Source organism: Mercenaria mercenaria, chromosome 15 (genome assembly GCF_021730395.1).
Source record: "Mercenaria mercenaria strain notata chromosome 15, MADL_Memer_1, whole genome shotgun sequence".
Lineage (NCBI taxonomy): Eukaryota > Metazoa > Mollusca > Bivalvia > Venerida > Veneridae > Mercenaria > Mercenaria mercenaria.
Window position 1 is genome coordinate 56,800,845 of NC_069375.1, and position 8,044 is coordinate 56,808,888.

Genomic DNA, 8,044 nt, shown 5'->3' on the forward strand with positions numbered 1-8,044 from the left:
AAATGTGACAAATGTTATCAGCACAAACATGTTCATAAAAATGGAAATTGTATGTGTACAACTTGCCATGTGTATTGAATCAGTAAAATAATAAGCTTAGCAGACGCGGTGAAATAGTTTTGTTTCTATTCATTTTTCATTCTAATTACTGAAGCAAATATAAAACACGCGGTTTGTATGAGAGCGTCGTAAGGAGCTACTTACCATGTGTTTCGATACGTGATTAAATATTAGTAAAACAGTGGTGAGATGATTTCAGTGTATTATAGAAATAAGTTTCGCACAAGTGTTGTCTTATTACCAGTGTTATACGCTATATGCGTTTCTATTCAGACCACAATGAGAGACTTATTTGCGTGTTTGTTATTATTTTGCATGTCTAGGAAGAATGACCTCCCTTTCTTTCTTTTACAACCAAGGTTTATAATTCGCGGTCGAAGTAGTTTCCGCGAAATCAAGACACCGTTAATTCAAAACTCCTAAAAAACGCGAACATCTGGCACCGTGAATATATCCCACTATACAGTAAATTGTTAAAAAACATACTTTTTATTAAAACAAAGTACCTTGGTAACAGCAGGTAGGAAGCAAGGGTTCGGGCAAGCATTCAAATTGTTCAAATAATGTTGCTGAATTAAAATAAGGCTCTAGAGAAACCAATTCAACATCCATTTTAGATCTTTATTGTATATCATTAGGGGAGAAACAATACATTAATGCAACAGTTATATAAAATGATATAATATAACCTTTTAAAACATTACGTTTTTCATTTAATGACTTGCTTTTGACAGTAAAGCAAGTGAAATAAAAAAAACTAATATTGCATGATTTAGATACTACACTGGACTTTGGTCCATTTTGAATTATTACAATCATATTGATTTGACATAGACAACGAATGCCTGTAAATATAACAGTTACATACAACAATATAAAATGTGTCTTTTTTCCTGTTGGACTTTTCTCCTCCCGTATTGATCCAGTGTTGCTCGGTATGCTACAGATACGAAATAGTACTTCACTAGCAATTTGAGCCAATGATGCGTTAATCTAAATCACTTGCTGATATCACCTACATGTTTTTCCTGCAACAAATTGCACGCATATAAAGTTAGATTAAACACAGTAGATTTACTGTGCCCTCTATGGCACATTTTCCTGTATATTGTCCAGTATTTTTCTTTTATTTCGAGTATTCTTAATGTGTATATAATAGGATCACAAATAGTATTTACAATATATAAAGAAGCCACTAACCTTACAGGTAAATACGAATAAGAAACATGAGAGAGTAGAACCGGTAAAAGAAGCCATATAGCAGGCATAAGACATATAAAATAGGTTAAAATTACGAACAGAAATGTGACAGCTGCTTTCTTAATGCTTGTCCTCCGTCTGGATGAATATCTGTTCGTAACGTTTCTGATTGAGCAATTATTATTATGTATAAAATAAAAAATACTATAAAAAATAAACCGCAAAGCAAGAAAAACAAACTGCTTGCTTCGACAAGTAAAACTGAGGCATCTTCCGGACAGTCAAACGTGGAGGCCAGCACAAAGAATGATATGCATATGAAAATTGCAGGTGACACCAACCACAAACATATTATAATGATGTTTCCACGCCTTTTTGACATTAGAATTTTGTATCGTAAAGGCTTCCGTATCTTTATAAGTATATCTACTGAAATAGCCAACATTGTCCCCAGCCCAGCATACTGAGCCATTACAAATAAACAAAGAAACGTCTTGCTAATAAAGGATGGTTTTGTCTGATTTGCATAGTCCTTCAAAACCATTGGAAAATGATAAAATAGCGACACAAACTGCAACAAAGCTATTAGAAGGTCTGATGTTGCAAGGCTCAAGACAAATTTGAGATGCGTTTTCAAGGATCCTTTCAGTAAAAGTAATACTAACAACAATCATGGAAATGTTTAATATAACTCCACTTAGTGAAAACACCATTTCTGTTACGTTGAAATAATGGGATACTTCAGAAATGTCATAGTCATTATAGTGAGTTTCATGACAATAGCTTATATTATTGTTGCTACTGGAAATCAACTCCGAATTACTCGTCATTCTTCAACGATATCCTCCGTTCCATACGGTAAAAAAGGTATCGGAAGCACCTGACTCTAATGAGATGTAATATTATACTCAAGATCTACTTTGAATGGTATCTACATACGAACGACTCTCTCAATGAAGCAGGGAATTTTGTATTAAGGTAGTGCTGCACGTTTGGATTGATTGTTTTTCTACAATGTAGAATTTGACTAAACTCTGATTTTTCAAAACTTCACAATATACCTAGAAAATTCAGCAAATAAAAAAGATAGGGTCGTGTGCTTGATTTTTTCCAGACTGCTTTGAAAACTTTAGACCTCATGCAATATTTCATAATGGCAGTCTATGGGAAAATCAAAACTTTCATAACATTTTCGCGAATAGAATTGTTTCTACAGTGTAGATTTTGATGAAACTTCTCATGGTTGTTAATTAACACATGGACTATAATTTGATGAAATAAAATGTATAGGTCCATGTGCTTACTTTTTGAGATATTTGACCATGATTAAAGTGAACCGAACATTTCACGCTAATTTTAACACCTTATTTTGAATTTTGAACGTGCCGTATGTTTTACTTCCATATTTTGACTTCAGAAATATAGCAACAGTGCCATTGTAATAAATTTACTCACAGGTTTCAATGAATTCCTAAATTGATTTTCATTTCCGTGGACCGAATCCAGGCTTTATTCTACGTTTTCCTAATAAATAATGTTAAGCCATCACTTCCGGTTTTTCAAACGTGCAGAACTACCTTAAAACGGATAACTGTTATATTTCTATATATTCTCTAACAAGGCTTATAGGTTGTGTATTTTGATTTTATTGCTATTATTTGTTTGGCAGTAGAAACATTGCTACCCAATATATTTGCGTCTTCATTGGATACCTGTTAAACACCAAGACATTTCAGTAGATGTGTTTAGTAATATCCATTATCTTTATAAAATATTGTTCTTGTTTATCATCCACCGGCGCTATCATACGCACAATGTATCCGAATTATTTTCCGATTAGTGTTCTTGTTAATGTTTCACGGCAATGCTTTTCAGGTCGAGACAACTTTCCAGAACGTTGTTTGAAGAAATGCGATGTACACCTCGCTTACGCTTCACGTCAGTATGCCATTGGGTCATTAGCCCAACAATTAATATTAACTTCCTCGAATGCTGTTTTTGTCCGCATAATGTAGCTATGTTCTCTGGTTGGTGTTTTTTCTGTAAAAAAATATTGTCATATTTTGACAGCAATTTTACATAATGTATAACTGTTATTTCCATCATGCAGTTTGTCACATAAACATATAAAATAATCAGTACAGTGGAGCCTACACAGAAAACGCTGTGTTTAATGCTTCCAAAAGAACTGTTATAGATGTTATTTACACAGCTTGTGACTCTGAAGACTGAGATAAATTACATTTCGTACGGAAATTGTGCATCGAGGAAGAAAATGTCCCGGACACTTTTTCTCCAGAAGTAACATATTCCAACAAACTAATCACTGCAGCATAAAACCAATAATGTAACCTGTTTCTTGTCTTCTGTAAACGGTTAAGATTACGCATCTTAATTTTCATATAAAGAATCTCATGTAAAGGTTTAGTTAAAACAGCTAATTATAAAACCCAAGGAATACAGCGGTAAGTATCCGCAGAGAAATGTTAAGCATTTGCATTTTCGTACTTTGAGCATAGTTTTGTAAAGTTTCGATATACATTTAGTTGAACATAAAGTATATTTACAAATTACAATAATATATTAGCATTTTAGTTCATCTTAATGAAACAGAAAAGTATAATGTGCATAGAACAATAATGTAATGTTTATAAAATGTAAATATATTTACTTTTGACTAAATCGCTAAATATTTTAAGATTTTAATTTATCGAAATAATAAAGAACAAATAAAATGTTTTTAAAATCTACTCACAATTGTTTCAATGACTAAATATTTGTACAAATGTGTTTCGCACGTAAACAGTGTTCCATGGGCTCTGACATCTACAACTGATTGGCTCAGATGTTGGCGAAACATAAATGTGTAGAATTTACTAACGAGTGTATAAAGCTGAAATAAGAGAGAACATGTTAACGAAAACACAATGACGCGATGAAATTCGATGAAATTTATAACCCTGCTGGTAGGAAATGTGAAATATCACTTTGTTTTCTTTTTTTTTTTTTTCAAATCTGAAATTTGACAAACTTCTGTGGTATGAAAGGTCTACATTATTCTTATACAAAAGCCATATTTTTGTCTATATTGCCTGTTATCTAAAATGAATGTCAATCCCAAATAAGCCTAATGACTTTGATATTTACAAAACATATGACATTACTCTTCTACGGACTTGATCGTTGCAGAATGTCTCAGTGTATATTTTTTATTAATTGTCAGACATATTTAGTAATTTGGTTATATAAAGTGATTTACATATGCTTATGATATTCGTAATTCGTACTTTCAACTTGATAAAGCTTTGATAAAATATTACCCCAAAGCTACAATTTGTAAAACTATAATGGATATCAGTTAATATATCATTTCAATCACACTTGTCTCCAGGAATATGTTTGAACAACGATGCAATCCATCAGAATAGTCCTGTCTCATAATTTTCTACTTATATTCTTTACAAAAGGACATCGAAATGTACGATGCAAGGAATATTGATACATTGATCAGTTATGTTTCAAAACACTTAAATTCTTACATTCGTTGTGTTATTAACTTTTGCAAATAACAGAAACATAGGCATGAAGTATTACATTGGCTTATGGTCCATTTGATTCAATGCCAAACAATGACTGTAGCTTGGACACTGATCTGCTAATTCCGAGCAAAGTCTTGCTTTCCTTTGCTCAGTGTATTTCTCCAACAACATCCATAATTTTAGCAAATTGCCTGTGATAATATGATGCTTTTCATGTTTCTAACTCACATCATTCTATTAATGTTAACCCAATATAGTCACATAAACCACTTTGTCCTCCACCATAGCGGCCTGTATATTTCAGTATACTTAGTTGGCAAAATATACATTTGAAAACATATAGAACTTCTAAATAAAACTATTACGTTCCAGTTGGTAACGTTTCTTGGTGTCACATGTTTCATTCAACACACTGCATACCCTTTAAGTTAGATTTACCACAGCATATTCACTTCGCTCCTAACGACAAATGTTTTGTTGTGTGTCCATTATTCTTCTTTAATTTCAGGTAGTCTTAACGTGTGTGTGATGAGATCACATATAGTACAAATGTAATTGTATAATATGAGCAGGCTATAAACCTGTTAAATACATTTGAATTAGTAATATTAATAAAGCAATCACAAAATTTATTCACAGAAATAGCATTAGATAGACAAAACATATTACCAGAATGAAAAGAAAATGACTGCAAAAGTATTAAAGCCTGTCCTCTACCTTGGCGGAAATTTATTTGTAAATTGTTTAATGGAACAAATTGTTACTTATTACTGTGTATAGAATAACAAATATCAGAAAAATTAAAACTCAAAACATCAAACATGAAAAGCTGACGTGGATAAGTGTTGTTGATTGGTTTAAATATAATAGAATTGGGTAAAGAGAAACAACTGGGGACTTTTGAAGAGTGATTGAAGCTAACAAGAACCAAAGGTTTATGATATTTCTTCGTTAGGCTGTTCGTTTACAAAAGGGCTGCATAAAAAGCAAAAAAGTATCATCGTCACAGTACATCAATTGTCATAGACGATATATCTTTATGTAGTATTTATAAAATGTAAAACTTAAAAAAATACGATTCAGTGTTGCTAGAGTTTGTGGGATACGGTGAAATATTACCCTTTTTATCACAATTCTAATGCGGAGTTTTTAGATCTCGTATACAAATTGCATGAAACTCTCTCATCAGCAAGTTGTATTAAGGTGCAAGTGAAATATACGTTCTAGCGTTGACGCTAAATGGAGAAAGAAAATTTGTTTTGCACACAAGGTAGCCTTTGTGAGCGTTTGCATTAGTTTTATAATGTACGCGGTTGCTTTCCTAAATGAAACATGTATGCTGGGGCTTAGTATGAGAGAGAACGCTAGCCTAACACACGTAGTTGAACGTAACAGACTGACATGGGCGAACATGAAGCAAAAGCTAGAGTTTGCAAAGCTTCTGTCTTCGCAGTCTTTAACTTTTGCAATCGCTCATGAAAGAGACCGCATCATCAATTTGAGCCTTTCACGATAACGTTCTGTAAATATAACCTTCCAGCTGCACTGTTAGATAAAAAGAAATGTAGTACTATACCTATCATGTAATTATCATGAATTTGTTTCGTATCATATATCTACATTCCCGTTATACATGTAATTGAATCACATTTGTAAAACTGCAGTATTTTGGGTTGGAAACCAACTTTATTTGTAAAAAAATGAGAAACATGTCAGCATAAAAAATGAGTACTACGATTGTTTACAGCTTTGTATGGTTATATTTGTTTCGATATGCTTAGGGGTTTATGTCTCTGGGTTAAAACACAAAGGTACCGAAATACGGTAAATTCCAGCGTCGTGAGTATCAATATACTTGCAATTGGGTTTATACTGTATACAAAATTTAATGATTGCAAAGTGGTAGATAACATATTTTGAAAGCATTTAAATATGTACTATATTATACACTTTGTTATCATCAAAACTTCGATAACGCATAGATGACTCAATGTGCACATACAGTGAATACCTTGTACTAACTTCACTTCTTCAGTAAGAATGAACGATGACTCATATAATGATAAAGTTAATATTATCTACAAAGATGTGCTACATTATACACTATGTTATCATCAATGTGGTTATCGAGGGGGACCGTTTCAACACCCATTCTGTACGTGGGTATCGCTGAGTAATTCTTCTTCACGTGGGTATCAACAAATGATGATATAGAAGTTTTTCATAAAAATCATGCTGAGTCTACAAGTTGTATTTGAGTATTCATTCAATGACAAATTCATAAAACGAAACAAGAAAGACGGAAATTCCACAAGAAACCTTTGCATCACGCCAAAAGATCCGTTTAAAAATGACCAATGTTCTTTTATAATGCATATTTGACTGCATCCAATCATGCTACTTAGAAGTACAGATAAAACAAGCAATGGGGGGCCTCCGTGGCCGAGTGGTTAAGGTCGCTGACTTCAAATCACTTGCCCCTCATCGATGTGAGTTCGAGCCTCACTCGGGGCGTTGAATTCTTCATGTGAGGAAGCCATCCAGCTGGCTTACGGAAGGTCGGTGGTTCTACCCGTGTGCCTGCTCGTGATGAAATAATGCACGGAGGGGCACCTGGGGTCTATAGGCCAATTTGAATGTCAGTACATCAATGCTAATTACAATTATCGAGAGGAAAATATTTCTATTTTTATCAACAATGACATTGACTTTAACCCTAGTGACTCCATGTGAAATCTAGATCTCTATCGTCTTGCAAATATATACAAAGTTTCATTGCAATAGGTTCATCCTATCTCAAGGTATTGAGCGGAAACCAAAAGTTGATGCCATCCGACCGATGTCGTTTACAAATATAATGACAAGCGTTTTTTCTATTTGTTGTTGTTGTTTTTGAAAACCGGGTTACAAAAATCCCTGACACCATAGTATTAAAGGACATAACAAAAGCTTATACATTGTTAGAATGACATTGATCTTTAATGCCATTTTAAAATCTGCATAGCTCTGAATAATCTTTAATCAAATTTTATCACCAATTTTCACATTTTCATATCATTTTGTTTACCATATATGGATAGCTATTTCACTCTATACAGCAGTATTTATAGACATATATAATCCCTACCTGTACAAATATATATGATGATCTAGATGTCGCTCCAACCTAATTGTGCCGATAAAAATGTTAACAAAAGTAGATATGACATGAAAAGTACTTGATAAACATATTACCCCCTACCATG

At 33.1% G+C, this 8,044-nt stretch overlaps 1 long non-coding RNA gene across 1 annotated transcript; it reads right to left on the reverse strand.

The window, feature by feature from the left end:
- Positions 1-667: 667 nt before the first annotated feature.
- LOC123561996 (uncharacterized) lies at positions 668-4,122 on the reverse strand. The gene is made up of 2 exons (XR_008367470.1): positions 4,016-4,122; positions 668-3,300 (listed from the first exon to the last, which is right to left on the reverse strand). It is a non-coding gene; the product is annotated as an uncharacterized LOC123561996 (long non-coding RNA).
- Between the last annotated feature and the right edge of the window lie 3,922 nt (positions 4,123-8,044).